General features: G+C 64.6%; 1 long non-coding RNA gene across 1 annotated transcript in view; it reads left to right on the plus strand.

Annotated features, from left to right (window-relative positions):
- Positions 1–4,053: 4,053 nt before the first annotated feature.
- Positions 4,054–16,537, plus strand: part of LOC139438550 (uncharacterized) — a 34,884-nt gene continuing 22,400 nt past the window's right edge. The window contains exon 1 of the long non-coding RNA XR_011648228.1: positions 4,054–4,424. This is a non-coding gene — a long non-coding RNA (uncharacterized lncRNA). The remainder of the gene's footprint in view (positions 4,425–16,537) is intronic.

Consider the following 16,537-nt stretch of genomic DNA (forward strand, 5'->3'; position numbering starts at 1 on the left):
AAAAACAAACAAATGGAAAGAACCAGCTTGCACTGGGGAGCAGGTGCAGCTCAGTGGTTGAGCACCTGCCTCCCACACTTGAGGTCCTGGGTTCCATCCCCGGTGCCTCCTGCAAAAAAAAAAAAATCAAGGCGCTGGCAGGTCTGATTCCTTCCAGAGGCTTCTAGGGGGCCCCGCATTCCTGTTTCAAAGCAGCCGTGCAGCGTCTTCCAGTCTCTCCCTCCTTCCGTTCGTGTCCATCTCCGGCCCTCCCACCCCCTCTTTTGGGGACCCCGTGATGGCATCAGGCTCCCCATGGGTCGTCCAGAAGACCCTCGCGGCCCGAGGCGAGCGCCGCGCCCCCTCAGCTCCGCCGCGGCCCTTTCTGTTCAGCTCTAAAGCCGCGGCGCTCCGTGGGGTCCCGCGGGGACTGGAGTCTGGGCGGGGGCTGGCCACGAGGCGGAAGCCACTTCCGGGGGGAGGCACCATCATCCGCCAGACTTGCCCTCGCTATCCTGAGCTCTCTACGGATGGGGAAACCGAGGCTGGGAGCCGCAGCCCCCCGAGGCTGGAGGCCTGGCCCTGCCTCCCACCGCGCCCGGGACGGGGGGAGCCAGGGACCCCGGGAAGGAGTCAGCCCCCAGCAGCTCCCCGTCTTTTTGAGCCTCCCCTGCCCACCGACATGGAGGGGGGGGCTCCCGTGGGTGGACCTGCGGGGGGGTAAACGCTGTCGACCCCCACCTCCCCCGTGGGCGTGGCGGGAAGGGGCCTGAGGGAGGCCGCGGCTGGGGGGTGCCCCCTGGACCCCGCGTCGGCAGAGTGGCGGCGTCCCCCGCGACGGTGACCTCGGTCTCCCCTGATGGAGAAGGGCCTCTCATCCTTGGGGCTGCCCTTCTTTGGGGGGGGAGACCCCTCCCCTTCTCATCCAGAGGCGATCCCGCCCCCCAAGGACACTGGGCATCACAGGAGGCTTTGGTGGCCCCAGTCTTGACTGGGGAGGGAGCTCCTGGCTTTGGGGGGGACCTAGGGAGGCCCCCCCACACCCCCCGGTGCCCAGGACACCCCCACCCCAGAGAACGGCCCAGCCCCGCCGTCAGCTGAGGGGAGACCCTCCCCGCAACGAGCGGGAGCCCCGGGGGCACGAAGCACCCCGAGACGCCCGGCCCCCCACGGGCCCGTCCCGTCCCCAGCAGGGCCTCGGCCGCCGAGACGTACGACCCCCCGGTGCTCAGGAGCTCCCCCCCGCCCGGGCTGCTGCCCCCCTCACAGGAGCGGGGGGCGCTCACCCGGCCGACACCCCTCGGTGCCCGAGCGCCTGCAGGCCAGAGGGCAGGGGTCAGCCTCGAGAGCCCCACTCTCCAGGGCCCCCCCTTTTGGATTTCCCCTTCCTCGTCCTCCACACCCCCTCCCCCCGTTCCCACCGGACTGGGACCCCCCCCCTTCTGCCTTTTCCAGAAATTAAACACCCCCCCTCTGGGCAGGCCCCCTGCCGCCAGCCCAGCACCGGGCGGCGTGGCACCGCCGTGGCCGCCCCATCATGCCCCGGCCGCCGCGTCCCGGCCTCGGAACTTGGGGCGCAGGCCTAGCCCGCTGGCGTGCACGCTGGCCGGGGGAGGAGGAGAAGGTGGAGCGCGTGGTTAGACCGCGAGAGAACGCCCGTTCGCCCCCGTGCCACGAAACCCAAGTAAAGCTGGAGGAAGGGCCGGCTCTTTGGAGAACGCTGTGTCCACTGCCCAGTCCCCCGGCCCTTTCCACAAAGGGCTCCCAGTGCCGCGGTGGGGAGTGAGGCGCTCGGCCAACACCCCACCCTCTCCCCCACACTTCCAGACCCTTCCGCTGGGCCATGGGACTTATTCTGACCAATGGGCAAGAGTGTAGCTTGGTGAAGCCAGGGGGTGACCCCCTAGCTGTTTCTGATTCTGCCGACACGGCCAAGGAGACTGACCCCCGAAGAAGGTAACAGCTCCACAGCAGCAGAGGTCAGCCCCACACGGACACGTCGTATCAGTCAGCTATAGCTGCGTAACAAGCCACCGCACATTGAGCAACTTAAAACAGCACACATTTATTATCTTGCAGTTTCTGGGGGTCAGGAGTCTGGGGGCCGCTTTGTCGGGGGGGAGGGCTCTCTCAAGACCAGCAGGGCTGGGATCTCACCGGCTGGGGAAGGATTTGGCTGCTTTCGTGCCATCGGCTCGAGAGTCTCGACTCCTCGCCGACCGTTCCTCCCCCGTGTGACACCGGGCCAGCCAGGGAGGGCCCGCAGGCAAGAGGGAACTCGGAATCTTTTGAAATCCGGTCACGGAAGTGGCGTCGTGTTGGTTCAAGTCACGTTTCCTTCCCACGTCGAGAGGTTACGCAAGGGCGTGGGTCCCAGGAAGCGGCGTTCTCGGGGGCTGCGGTGGGTCGCACCCTCTGCACGGGACCGTGCTTCAGAAAGAAAGGTCTTCTAAGATGGAATCAGTTTAGATCAGGCCAAACGGGGCCAGGGCCCTAAGCCGACAGGACCAGAGAGAAGAGAAGGTTTGGACGTGGTGACGGGCGCAGGGAAGGCGCCGTGGCCACCAGCCGCCACAAGCCCAGGCCACCGAGGACAGCCGGCAAACACCAGGGCCGGGGGAGGCCGGGAGCCCCCGCCCCACCTGCTGCGGGAGCGCCGCCCCCGACGCCGCGATTTCAGACCCCCGGCCTCCAGGACTGGGGGACGCCGCGTCTCAGCCGGTGGCACTCGGTTACGGCCGCCCCGGGGAAACCTCTCAGGCGGGGGCCCGCCTTCGCAGCCGCCGTCCGCACACGCCCGTGAGTCCTCGGACGAGAAGCACGCCGTCCGGGCCCACCGCTGAGCTTCGGGCCCATTTGTCGCATGGCATCACCCGGGCTAGCAGCTACTTTTCGCCAAGTGCCGCTTGCGATGTGCCGGACCTCGAGGCAGGGGTCTGCCCTTCCCATTTCGAGACTCAGGCTTGGCGAGGCCCGATCACCCCAGGCAGGGCCACGCGGCGAACAAGCGCCGGAGCCGGGGCTCGAACCCCTCTCCTCCCTGCAGCTCATAAGCAGGCCGAGTCGGGAGGCGTGTGGCCTCGAGGAGCTGCCACCCAGGGCCGGCCAGGAGGGGCAGAGCCCGGGGGTGAGCGGGAAGGGGTGCCGGTGTGCACAGAGGCGAGCGGACAAGACTTCGGAGGCGCGGGGGGAGCGCAGTTGGCCACCAGGGGCGGGTGGAAAGCGGGGCGCGGCAGGGGTGTCCTGGCACCCGCGGTGGGAAAGTGGCTCCCCCAGAGCAGCCGTGGGCCTGCTCCGGTCTGGCCCGAGACACTGGGGTGCCGGGGGAAGATTCTAGGGTGGGAAGCGGTGGTCCTGGGCACTGCCTCCAGTTTCCAGAAGAATCTCTTTCAATGGCGCGAACCACGGGTGGCGTCTTGGGGTCACCCTGCTTGAAGGACCCCCAAGTCGGCGGGCCCTCGGGTGCTCTCTGATCTGCTCCCCCCCCAATTCAGCAGCCTCCCAATGGCCCGGAAAGGCCCCTCATTTTCACCGGGAAGATGGGGGGACCGGGCCCCGGGAAAGTTAGGGGGCCGGCGACACCCAGGAGGGCCCGAGCCCAGGACGAGGGGGCCGGGCGCAGCCTTCCGCCAGCGCCCGCGGGCACTCCCGGCCCCGCGCCCCCAAAGCGGGAGCCCCACAGGTGGGGGTGCCCCCCAGTCGGTGCCTCTGAGGGCACCAGGAACGGGGTGCGCCCTCCCCCCCAAGGCTGGTGCCTTCCCGGGCCAGCCGAGAAAACGCGGAGACGGGGGCGCGGGCTGGCGCCCGGGGCGCCCCGCCGAGCATGGCCAGGGCCGCACAGGGGGCCGGAGGCGGCCGCTCCCTGGAGCGCACCCCCGCGTGCCCCCCGCCCCGGCTCCCACCACACCGACCACGTCCTCTCCCGCTGACCTGCCACCTTCCTGCCCCGTATATCCATCGTCCCTTCCACCCGAGGTTAATTGCTTTGCCCCCCGAGCTCATTTTCCACCTCTCCCTCGGCCGGGCACGTGGCCGCCACAAAAGCACAAAGCAGAGATGGAAAAACACCAAGTATGACATCGTAACGCTCGGTCCCCGAGCCTCTTGTTTTCTTTTTTCCCGTACTGGCCTGTCTGCCGCCCTGGACTCCGGCCATAACTCGGGCCGGGGCCCCCTACGGCTCCGCCATGGAATAGTACAAGTTGTAGAAGGAGACTTGACCTGGCCTCAGAAAAGCCCAGTTTTGCCTCTCCCAGGGACCGGTGGTCACAGACTCAATTCCCCCCCCGCCCCAGCCGTTTCCAACAGGCACCCCACTTTTTTGGTGACGGCCAAGTATTTGTCCCAGAAAAGCCCAAAGAAGTCAAAACCATTTTTAACGGTGATTTTCTCCCTCTCCTTTTCCACCCAGGGTGAAGCACTGCTCCCAGGGCAGACGACAAAAGGTATGTGGCGTTGGACCTTACGTCCCGAACTTGGAATCTTCTGTTTTTCAGAAAGAGGAACAAACAAGCCACAGTGTTTTTCTGCGCACATGACACGTTGGGAGGTTGTGTCATCAGGAAGGGATCTTTGGGCCGGGAGCCAGGAAACCTGAGTTCAGGTCGCAATCCACCGCGGCCCGGGCTCCGTCACACTTGGGCGGACTTCTCTCATCTCCCTGTGATGGAAACATCACATGCCTCACAGGAGCGCTGCACAGATTAAAAGGGGCCTTGGAGATGAAAATGCATGGCCCAACACCCGGCGTCCAAGTAGCGTCTCGCAAATGCAGTTTGAAACTGAAACCGTGATGGAGTTGGTAATCTGTGTTTCTAGGAATGTGTCCGTTTCAGCTGGATGATCTAATTGGTTGGCGTGTTGTTTGATAATCCTTTTCATTTCTGAGGTCGAGAGTAACGTCCCTGCTTTTGTTTCTGATTCTAATTACCTGCATCTTCTCTCTTTTTTTGGTCAGTCCAGCTAAGGGTTCGTCATTTTCATTGATCTTTCCAAAGAACCAGTTTCTGGTTTTGTTTATTCTTTCTGTTGTCTTACGCTTCTCTGTTTTATTTGTCTCTGCTCCAACACATATTATTTCCTTCCTTCTGCTGGCTTTGGGTTTAGTTTGCTCTTATTTTTCGAGTTCCTTAAGGTATGAAGTTAGGTTGTTGATTTGAGATCTTCCTCCTTTTTTCAGCGTAGTCACGTACGGCTGTACATGTCCCTCTGAGCACTGCTTTGGCTGCATCCCCTAAGTTTGGGTATGTTGCATTTTTGTTTTCTTTGTTTTCAAGGTGTCCTCTAATTTCCCTGGTGATTTCTCCTTTGATCCATTGGCTGTTTAATTTCCACGTTTTCCACGGTTAATTTGGGAAGGGAGAGGGATCAGGAAGCGTTTCTTAGGTGAGGACATTGGGCGGTGTTGTTGGAATGGGCTTCTACCCCGAGACTGGCCCCTCGTTTCAGAGATTCAGGCAGCACTTCCCTGCAGGGCTTGCCGACAAGGCAGGGGTGGGGCTGGTTTTGGGGAGACTTTACCCTGGACCCCGACTGGCCCTGGACTCACCTGCCCCATGCCTGCCCCTGGCTCTGTAGGGACTCAGTGTCTGAGCCCGAGCACTTGGTCTTGCCACGTGTCTTGTTAAGACTAGGGGGGCACGGCATCTGTTAGCCCCCACCCCAAATCCTGCCTCCTTGTGCCCTTGGCAGCTAGAGGATTCCGGCTGCAAAGTCAGAGCCGAGCGTGTCGGGAAAACGGCCCCCGCGGGGGCCAGAGAGAAAGCAGAGGCGCCGGCGCCCCTCCCCATGCCCCAGCCCAGCGCCTCCTCGGGGTTGTTTCCGCGGCGCTCCAGGCGGCTCTGGCCCGCTCCCCCAGCATTGTGCTGTGGGGGCTTCTTTTTCAGGCCTCCCTGCCTCCTGGGATCCCGCCCATTCCTGTGGCCCCCCCCAGGCTCTGGGGGGTGGGGTCTGGGCAGCTGCCACAGACCTGCAGGCACGGAGGTGCTCTGGGGGGTGGCGGGCTCTTATACGTGACAAGCGCCCGTGTGCCTTCTCTCAGGGCCCAGAGCCTGCCGTGCCCGCGCAGGGACAAGGGCCCCCAGTGCCCCCCCAGCATCCTCAGCCCAGGCTTGCATGCCTCTGGGCCCGGGGCACTCACTCCCTGCCTCCCTGGGGTGAATGGGCAGGTCGCAGCCTTCGAGCCCCTTGCATCCGGGCCCAGCGGGGCACGACCTTGGGTAGCTCATTTTAAAGCGCACGGACACATGCCCGACCCGAGGCTGCGGTGGAGGGGCGGAGGGCAGGCGGAGGGCCACCGTGCCACGCAGCCGTCGTCGTGGCGCCTCCGAAGCTCACCTCCCCCCAGCTTCCGCTTCTCGGGCCTCGTGTGGCCCCTGAGGTCGCCGGCCCTCTGCTTTGCACAACCTCCAAATGCCATAAGCAGAACGGACGAGACTAGGGCGAGGAGAGCGAGGCACTCATCTCGAAGGCAGAATTTAAGGGGATGCCAAAGAACTCGTATTTTTTTTAAAGCAGAATTAATGCAAAAAGGACAATCCATTGTGAACAGATGATCGAAATTTTCAGAAAGGAGAGGAGTCTCTTCGCCCAGATCCCGACCCCATCAGATCCGGGCTCTTGGGAATAGCAAGCAGGGCCACCGCGTGGGACACTTAACATGGGCTGACGGGCGCGGCCGGGAATCCCACCGGGGCTCGCACACAGCTGCCTGCGCACGTGCACAGCCACTTGAACTCACACCCCAAGTGGCCGTTGACGGGTGACGGGAGGACCCTCGCGTCCCTCCAGACAACGGGATTGGACTCCGCCGTAGAGAGGAAATGCCGCTCAGGCCCACGCCGAAACGAAGCAGGCGCGGAAGGATGGCTGCTCCGTGGCCCCACGACTGAAGTCTCCTGAAGTCGCGAAGCCACCGAGACGGACGGTAGATTCGGGGCGGCCGGGGCGGAGGGGCGGGGAGAGCCACCACTGGGCGGGGCCGGAGCACGTCCAAATTTGGGAAACTTTTATCTGATCAAAACAGGGAAGCAATTTGGCTCAACTGATAGAGCGTCCGCCTACCACATGGGAGGTCCAGGGTTCAAACCCTGGGCTCCTGACCCGTGTGGAGCTGGCCCATGCACAGTGCTGATGCGCGCAAGGAGTGCCCTGCCACGCAGGGGTGTCTCCCATGCAGAGGAGCCCCACGCACAAGGAGTGCACCCCATAAGGAGAGCCGCCCAGCGCGAAAGAAAGTGCAGCCTGCCCAGGAATGGCGCCGCACACACGGAGAGCTGACACAACAGGATGATGCAACAAAGAGAGACACAGATGCCCGGTGCCGCTGACAAGAATATCAGCAGACACAGAAGAACACACAGCAAATGGATACAGAGAGCAGACAACAGGGCAGGGGGAAGGGAAGAGAATATTTTTTTTTTAAGTCATAAAAATAAATAAATAAATGCCGAAAAATTTTTTAAAAAGCTCTTGTCTTTAATGACAATCTTGATGGCGTGTGCGCCACGGCTGTTGTGCAGTGATTTTGATCGTTTTGCAGAACCCCGAGCGTTCCACACCCGCGCGAGGCGGTGGGGGCGGTGGGGGAGCGGGAGCTGGTATTTTACGCACGGTCGTTCTGTGAAGCCACAGCTTCTCTAATAGAGAAAAAAAAGGCAAAGAAAAACCGCGTTACGGTCCGGTTACTCGCGACGCCCGCGCCTCCTAAGTCTTGCCTCCGAGGCCGGTGCCCCCTCGCCTCCCAGCAGCTCCCACGCCACACGGTCTCATTCCCGCACGCCCGATGACGACGATGAAGACGAAGGTCAATGCAACTCGAGACGTGACCTTTGGCCGGTGCTAAGCCCCGTCCCCGCCATGAGTGAGGAGCAGGGCAGTCGCCTGGGGTGGCTCAGGACGCTTGTCGGGGGGCCGCAGATGAGCTCCGCCCCAGAGCCCAAACCAGGCCTAGCCCTCCAGGACACACATGCACACATGGACAGCAGGGAAGCAGATGTGGCTCATGCGATTGGGCGCCCGCCTACCAGGAGGTCCCCTGGTTCAGTTCTCGGTGCCTTCTAAAGAAGATGAGCAAGACAGCAAGCTGACTCAACAAGATGATGCAGTGAGAGACAAGGAGGAAAACATAATGAGAGACTCAACAAAGCAGGGACCAGAGGTGGCTCAAGCGATTAGGTGCCTTCCTGCCACACAGGAGGTCCTGGGTTTGGTTCCCAATATCTCCTAAAAAGAAGGACGAGCACACAACGAACAGACACAACATGGGGTCCCCATCCCAGCCTCAGGTGGAACCGAGTCGGCCCAGCCTGGCTTGGGCATCAGGGAGCATGGACTCGGGCTGCCCCCTGGCCGCTAGCTGCGGTGCTGCGGGGATTTGGGCCTGGCTGGCACACCTGCCGGCAGGATGCCCGAGAAAGCCCTGCCCCCAGAGGCTCGGCCGCCAACCGCCGACCACTTCCCTCCCCGCCTCTGCCACCCCCCACACACCCGCCCGTGGCTCTGCCTCACTTAGTTCTCGGCAAGCCCTGAACCACAGGCCTCACTATCCCCATTTGATAGGTGGGGAAACCGAGGCTCGGCGGCTGAAAGTCTCAGCCAGGCCTGGGGATGGGTCGGCGGTGGGGCCAGGGCAGGCACTTGAGTCTCTCTGACGGCAAAGCACCTGGGGGTCTCTCGGGCTGCACCTGCCAGCTGCCCACCTGGGCGAGCGTTGCAGAGCCCTCCTGGGCCATCCTGCGGAAAGCAGGAGGGGTTTGGTGAGAAGGTGAGCCGAGGAGGTGGGCTTTAAAGAGCAGAAGGGCAGGCAGGGCTGTGGGAGGGTGGCGGAGTCGTGGCGGTTTTGGAGTTTCTTTCCCAGCTTCCCAACCCCTCTTGGATATGCTGAGAGGATGGCAGAAGGGACACATTCCAATGTTTAAAAAGACAGGCAAGAAAGCGATTGTGGCACAGGCGATTGGGCTCCCGCCTATCACATGGGAGGCCCTTGGTTCAGTTTCCAGCGCCTCCTGGAGAAGGCGAGCAAGACAGTGAGCTGACGAAACGAGATGATGCAACAAGAGACACAAGGAGGAAAACATAATGAGAGATCCAACAAAGCAGGGAGTGGAGATGGCTGAAGCGATTAGGCACCTCCCTCCCACATGGGAGGACCCGGTTTCAGTTCCCGGTGCCTCCTAAAAGGAAGACGAGCACACAACGAACAGACACATCTAGTGTAAACAACAACGGGGTGGGGAGAAATAAGTAAAATAAATCTTAATAAAAAGACGGGCAGCGAGTGGCCGAGCGCAGGATGGTAGTCCTGGCCCCTGCCCTGCCTCTGTCCCAGGAGAGCCTCCCACGTCCAGAGAGTGGACCGAATCCCAGGCGTGGCACGTGCACGGGAACCCCGGGCTCCTCGGGGCATCCAGCAGCCAGGGGTGATGGGGGCCGGTGGCACGAGCGGGGCTAAGTGGGCAGGGCACTGTCACGGCATGTGAGGAGTTGCGCGGCATCTCCAAGGGGTCGGGGAAGGCATCCCAGGAGGGGGTGGAACAGGGCAGCCAAAAGCGTGCGCAGCTACAAGCGCCTTCACCTCCCAGCGCCCGTTTGGCTCGAACTTGACCCATCAGCGGGTTTCTTTGTTACCCGGCAGTTCGCCGCCTGCTACACTGCAGGAGTCAGGGCTGCAGGGGCGGCCGGCCGGGGCCCCGGGTTGTCCCAGGCTGGCCTCTCGGAGCGAGGCGAACAGTTTTCTTTTACCGGAGCCATCCTTTAAACCGAGGGTCTGGGGTCAGCAGCGGGCGTTATTTTTATCGTCTAGTTGGCTCACCAGGATGGGAAGACACAACTTGCGCGACGTCAGAGGGTGACCGGAGAACGGTGGCTGACGCCCCTCCGCCTGCTCCAGACGCGGGTTCTCTCGGGGTCACCCGCGCCTCGCGGCCCTCGTTACCCGCCGCTGCCTGACGAGTGACCACCAGCCTCGCCGCGGCACCCACGCCGTCGACTGTGCAGCTCCTCGGGGGCCGGAGCCCGGCCACAGCCTGCCCGGGGGTCCTGCCCAGGGTCTCACCAGGCTACGACCGCGGGCCGTGGTCTCATGGGGAGGCGCGGCTGGGGATGGCGTCGCCCCCCAGGCGGCGCGGGCGGTGGGCGGACGCCTTCCTCGCGACGCCCGCCCCCGGGGGCCCCGCTCGGCCCCTGGCTTCCCTGGCTTCCCTGGCCGGCGAGGAGGGTCTCCAGGCCGCGCGGGACCGGAGGTGCCGAGAGGCCGCGACGGGGTCGCACCTGGCGAGGCGGCTGCCCAGCCCGGACGGCCCTCCCCACACCCTGCGGCGCCGGCCCCAGGCGGCCACTCCTCCCGCCCCGCGTCCAGCGCGGGGTCCTCAGCCCTCCCCGGGGCGGCCCGGGGCTCGGCCGCGTTCCCAGGAGAGGCCGCGTCGGCGAGAGCGAAACGACGCGCCTGGGCTCGTTGGCGCTTCCACGCGGGTCACCCCAGCCTCACGGGGGGCAGCGGCGCCTGACCCCCGAGCGCAGTCCCCGCCCCGGCCCCGGGACGCCGAGACCCCTCCCTTCCGGGCTGCGCACTGGGGGCTGGGGCCCCCTTTCCGGAAGGTTCTACGGGAGACGCTAAGAACCGACAGACGAGACCTCCGTTCAGCGAGGACACGCCCCGCCCCCGGCACCGGAAGCTGAGACCCCCCTCCCTCCCGGGGCATCCCCGGTGCGCAGCAGCAGGGGCCAGGGGGGTGCCCCTTTCCGGAAGGTTCTACAGGAGATGCTAGGAACCTGTGCAGCTGAGCCAGTGCCACCCCCGGCCCCCGGCTGCTGGCCTCCGGGGCCCCCCAAGTCTGGACGTGCCCAGGTGACGCAGGTGCCTGGGAACCCCTTTGGGCGCCCCGGCCGGGCCCCCCGTCCCCCAACCCGGCCGGAACTCCGCCGGGGAAAGCCTGCTCGGGGCCGGGTCCCGCTCAGCGGCCCCGCCGTCCGTGGCTCCCCCTCCCCGCCGTCGTCACCCCCACAGACGGCCCGCCAGGCGCCCTGCGGGAGGGACCCCCACCCTGCGCCCCGGCCCCCGAGCCCTGCCCGGTCCCTGGAACTGCTCCGCGGGCCCCTCCTCGCCTGGTTTGGGGACTTGAAAAACGTCCCCAAGCCCAGAAGCCCCTTTGGAAAGAGCCTCTCGTCCCGGCCCCCCCAGGACGGCGCGGGGAGAGCCCGGCCTGAGCTGGGCCTCGGAGCCGCCCTCCCGGCGGGACGCCCCCCGCCCCGCCCCGAGCCCGCCTGTCCACCTGGGAGGCGCGGGGCAGGTGCGGCTCAGGGGCCCCTCCCGCAGCCGCCGGCCCCAGCGCGGTCATGTCCCCAGCGCGGTCATGTCCGGACGCAGCGTCCCTGGCAACCTCCCTGCGCCGCCGCCGCCGCCAGCCTCCTCCATCCAGGCCGCCGCTCCGCGCCCGGGGCCACCTGGGGTCCACAGAATCATCGCCCCCGAGGACGTCCCCGTCTGAGCACCCGGGACCTGACTGCATCCCCTCGTGTGGCCATAGGGACTTGGCAGGGAGCGGGTGTAGTTCAAGTGGTTGAGCGCCTGCCTCCCATGCACGAGGCCCTGGGTTCAATCCCAGTACCTCCTAAAAACAACCAACCAACCAACTCATTGGGGAGCGGATGTAGCTCAGTGGTTGAGCGCCTGCTTCCCATGTATAAGGTCCTGGGTTCGATCCCCAGTTCCTCCTAGAAAGGGGGGGGCTTTGCAGGGAGCAGGTGTAGCTTAACAGTTGAGCACCTGCCTCCCACGTACAGCGTCCTGGGTTTGGGCCCTGGTGTCTCCTAAAAACCAGCAAACAAAAAACCAACTCTCACTGGGGAGTGGGCGTCGCTCGGTGGTTGAGCACCTGCCTCCCAGGTACAAGGTCCTGCGTTCGAGCCCCAGTGCCTCCTAAAGGGGGGGGGACTTTGCAGGTGGGGTTTGCTAAGGGACCTGGCGGCGGGGAGCTCATCCTGAGCCACCGGGGGTGGATGTCGTCACGGGGTCCTCGGAGAGGCAGGAGGTGCGAGCGAGGAGACGCGAGGGCAGCAGAGCTGCGGAACGACACGGCGCGAGAAAGCTCCGACAGGCCGCTGCCGGCTTTGAAGGCGGAGAAGGGGCCGCGAGCCCAGGCGCGCGGGCGTCCCTGCAAGACGGACTCTCCCCCGGAGCCGCCGGAAGGACCCAGCCCAGCCAACCTCTAGAACCCCCGGCCTCCGAAACTTTGTGTCACTTTGAGCCCCTAAGCCTGTGATGACTTGTCACAACAGCAACAAGAAGCTCTCACGGGGCCCGAGACATGTCCCCGAGCCGTGCGCACCCCAAGACAGGCTTCTAGCACGGCCCGTCTTGTTCGGATGGCGGACCCGCGGCTTAGCGGGATCATGCTGGATGGGCCTTTGTAGGATGTGTAGGAGTTTTCCAGGCCCAGGTGGAGAAGGCCATGCCGGGCTCAGAACTCTCAGCAGTGGGTCTCTCCCCAGCCCTCCATCTCCCGAGCGGCCCCCTGCGCTGGCACGGTGCCCCGATGCTGCAAAGCAGTGGCCAGAAGGGAGCGGCATCCCCGCGTCAGCGCTTGGCCCGGCCTTGCCAGCTCTCACATGGCTCTGCAGTCATCCTCCCGCCCACGGAGCGGGGAGCACGAGAAGCCGCCGCCCCCGCCCGCCCGGGGGGGCACAGAGAGCAGCCCTTTATTCTCCGGCCGTGCCCGCGGCGGCCGCGTCACCGCCGGTCACCGCCGGCCTCCTCGCTGGCCCCATTGTGCGGCCGCTTCCGAACAAGCCTGCTCATTCTCGAGCTTCCAGTGCCCCTTACTCAGCCCCTTCTAAATATAGCCGCCCGGGGAGCCGGCGCGGCCCCCGGACAAAGGGCCGGGGCTGTCTAAGGATCACGGGACCGTTGGGGTGCGCCGTGGGGCACGCGCTCTTTCCAGAAACGTCCGCGCGGCCAAGACCTCGGCGTCCAGCGCCCCGAGCCCCGTCCCGACGTCACAGGCCCGCAGCCGGCGGGACCCCGTCCTGGGGGGCGCCACAGGGAGTCTCGCCACGCTGCACAGCCCGAGACCCCCGGCATGGGGGGCTCCACGGAGCCCCGAGAGACCCTGCGCCCCAGAATCATCCCGCCTCCCACCGTCCCAGGGGGCTGCGCACGTTTAAATGCACAGACCGGGGGGTCCCAGGAGCTGGGGCTCGCCCCAGCTTATCCCCTCATGCCCGTCCGTGATTTATTCTGGTACAAGGCGTGAGCAGGGCGCGAACCTGATGTTTTTTTTGGGAATGAATGTGGGGTTTCTCATCTCGGCGCGCCGGGCATCAGGGCTGGGTCCTTCTCGGGGGTGGGGGCGTCCCGGGCACTGGGGGGCATGGGGCGGCCGCCCTGGGTCCCCCCGCTCGGTGCCAGGAGTGCCCCCTCCCCAGCCGTGGCCACCACCGATGTCCCCTGGGGCAGAGTGGCCCCTGGCTGGAGCCCCTTTTCCGTCGGGTCTGAGTTGGGGGCTGTTACGTAGCAGAGCCGGCCGCACCCAAGCAGCAGCCTTGCTGTTTCTCTATTTTTTTTTTTGCATCATGTAAAGGTTTTATTTATCCTTCTGTGCATGTATTTTGGAAATGCTTTTTGGTAGCCTCAGAAAACATTCCCGTTACTTTTACAAACTGAAGTTCTCTCTCCAGCCAGTGGGACATCCTGGGAGTGAGCCCTGAGAATACACGAAAAGACTCTCATCGTGTAAATACGCAGGCACGGCAGCCTGTGATTTGTAGCCGCGCTTCTTGCTTTTGCTCTCAGAGGACCCTGCCGTGCGGGCGGCGCGTTCGCGGGCAGCCGCGCGGGTGTGGAAGCGACCAGGGCATCAGTTGAAAGCGATGCTGACTCAGCTGGCCCTTCTCCGCTTTGCATCTGATTCAGAGCTCTCCAGCTCAGACCCGTGCATCCCGCTGCAGCCCCCATGCTCACTGCACCCAAAACGCGTCCAAAACTGAAAAAGACCCGGAAAGTGTGCGCGCCAGGGCCTGAGGAACCCCGAGAAGACGCCGCTGCGGCAGGGTTTCTCGTCGTCGCCTGGGTGGTGCTTCTGGCGCGGGGCAGCGCCGCGTCTGGCGTGGGTGACGGCCACGCCGCCCCGTTCCGGAGGGCAAGGATTGCCGCACTCTGCAGCACGCACGTTTTTGGAAAGAGACTGTGGAGTTGAGGACCTGCAGGTGGGTTTCCTTAGAACTCCCCAGGCCCCCTCGCCCTTGCAAAGTCTGTCTGTCCACCTAGCACCCGCAGCCTCAGCGACTGATGGACAGCTTTGCGGATGAGAATCTCCGTCTTCGCGCTGCCCCGGCTGCCCCACTCCAGAAGCGTCTGTTCCTTGAATGTCAGCCCGTGAGGCTGCCCGGACCACGTGGCCGCGCCGGAGAACGGTTCTCCAAGGGGGGGAGACTTCCTGAGAGGCCGGGGGCCGCGTGTTCGTCCCCGATGCGGCCCCCTCCCCGTGAGCCGCACTGCGCGGCGGAGCTGGCATCGCCACCTTCCCCTTTCGGGGCCACACACCGTCCCCTTGCCAGCGGGGCGGGCCGAGCCCCAGGCAGCCTGCTCGGCTGTGCTTCTGTTTTCCTCCTTCTGAAAAAGCACCCCTTCTCTTCCTGCCCGCGGGTTTCTCTTTTAAGTGTCGTTTTTTTCATTTATGGCTTGATCGTGTCGTCATACGCGTCCCACGGAATCCGCCCGTTTGTGGCGTGCCCGTCGGCGATCGGTTATCAGTCCAGTTTATGGAGCTGGGTGGCCGTCGCCGCACTCTTCTTTCTTTTTTTAAAAGATTTATTTTCTATTTATTTCTCTCCCTGCCCACCCCCCCCAGTTGTCTGCTCTCTGTGTCCACTCGCTGTGTGTTCTTCTGTGTCCGCTTGTATTCTCATCAGGTGGCACCTGGAATCTGTGTTTCTCTTTGTTGCGTCATCTTGCTGTGTCAGCTCTCCGTGTGTGCGGCACCATTCCTGGGCAGGCTGCGCTTTCTTTCACGCTGGGCGGCTCTCCTTACGGGGTGCACTCCTTGCGCGTGGGGCTCCCCTACACGGGGACACCCCTGCGTGGCGCGGCACTCCTTGCGTGCATCAGCACTGCGCATCGTCTCCTCTGAGGCGGTGGCGTTCCATCGTCCGGGTGCCCGTCGCTCTGTCGATGGACTGGCATGCTGCTTCCCCTCGTGGTGTCGGGAATCGCCGCGCCATGACCGTCAGTGCGCAGCCCTCGCTCCGAGCCCCCCGCTTTCGGGTCTTTCGGGTCCGAGCACCCTGGGCGCTGGAAGATGGGCTTTTCTCCAGCACCCGTAGGGAGGGGACAGTGCACAGTAGGTGCCGGGCCAGTGCGTCCTGGACAAGACGCGGCCCCCCGTGCCCCGCCATTGGCCGGCGACGTTCGCGCCCGAGCGCATCGCGGAGTCCCGGGTCTCGGGGGCGCTGTGGGACGGCGGGGTGGCCGGAGCTGCCAAGCCCGGGGCTGGGAGGCCGGGGCCACCGAAGGGGACGCTCCCGCCCGAGACGCAGACCCGGTGGCCCCAGAGCGCAGGGCAGGGGGCGTCGAGCGGCGACGGCCACGAGGGGGTCCCGGGGGCGGCCCCAGGCGCGGGCGTCCTGCCGCGTGTCCCCGAGCGCCCGCCCCCAGCGCGGCGGCCCGTGTTCCGCGCCGGCGGTCAGCCCGCGCCCTCCCCGGGCCCCGGCAGCGTTGGCGGGTGCGACCCCGGGCAGCGACACCAGGGCCCCTTGGGGCCACCCCCCGCCGGAGCCCGAGCCGGAGCTGGGGTCGCTGCGTGGTCCGGTGCGCGCCTCCCGCGTCCTGGGCCCCAGGGTGGGTTCAGCCGAGAAACCCTCCCTGGACGACACCTGCAGGAAGCCCCTGCCCGAGACGGTCCTTCAAGAGAGCAGAGACTACCGCCACGCTCTGAGGAGTCAGGGGTGCACCTGCCACGGCCCCCCAACCCCACGGCCGGGCGCGCCCCACAGGGGCTGAGAGCAGGGACTCGAACGCACGCCCGTGCCTGACGTCCCCAATGGCCTGTCCACGGGCCCCGGAAGATGGGAACACGCAGGTGTCCATCGGCCGGTGAACGGCAAACAAATGGGCATGCACCCCCGGCGGAGCAGGGGCCGCAGCTGGAGGGAGAAACCGAGGCGTGCGCACGCGATGGCACGCGTGAACCCGGGGACGTTACGTCGGGCGGGGCCAGCCAGACACAAAAGGACAGATAGCGTGAGGTGCGTTACTGTGAACCAAATAGGCCGTGTAAACCCGTGGAGTTGATCTTTAGAATGTGGGTCGCCAGAAAATAGGAGGAGGGTAGAGGAGGGAAAGCCGAGGGTTAATCTGCGGAATTGGTAAGAAGTTGCTTGTAAATGTTTGGGAACGACTAGAAATGGCTTGTAATTAGTTGTGCTCACACAAGGGTGTGATAGTGGTTTGTTTTTTGTTGTTTTTCTTTTTTTTTTTTTTTTTGGAGTAGTGAAAATGATCTAGGGAGGCAGACGTGGCTCAATGGATAGGACGTCCGCCTACCACATGGGAGGTCCAAGGTTC

Source organism: Dasypus novemcinctus, unplaced genomic scaffold, assembly GCF_030445035.2.
Source record: "Dasypus novemcinctus isolate mDasNov1 unplaced genomic scaffold, mDasNov1.1.hap2 scaffold_358, whole genome shotgun sequence".
Lineage (NCBI taxonomy): Eukaryota > Metazoa > Chordata > Mammalia > Cingulata > Dasypodidae > Dasypus > Dasypus novemcinctus.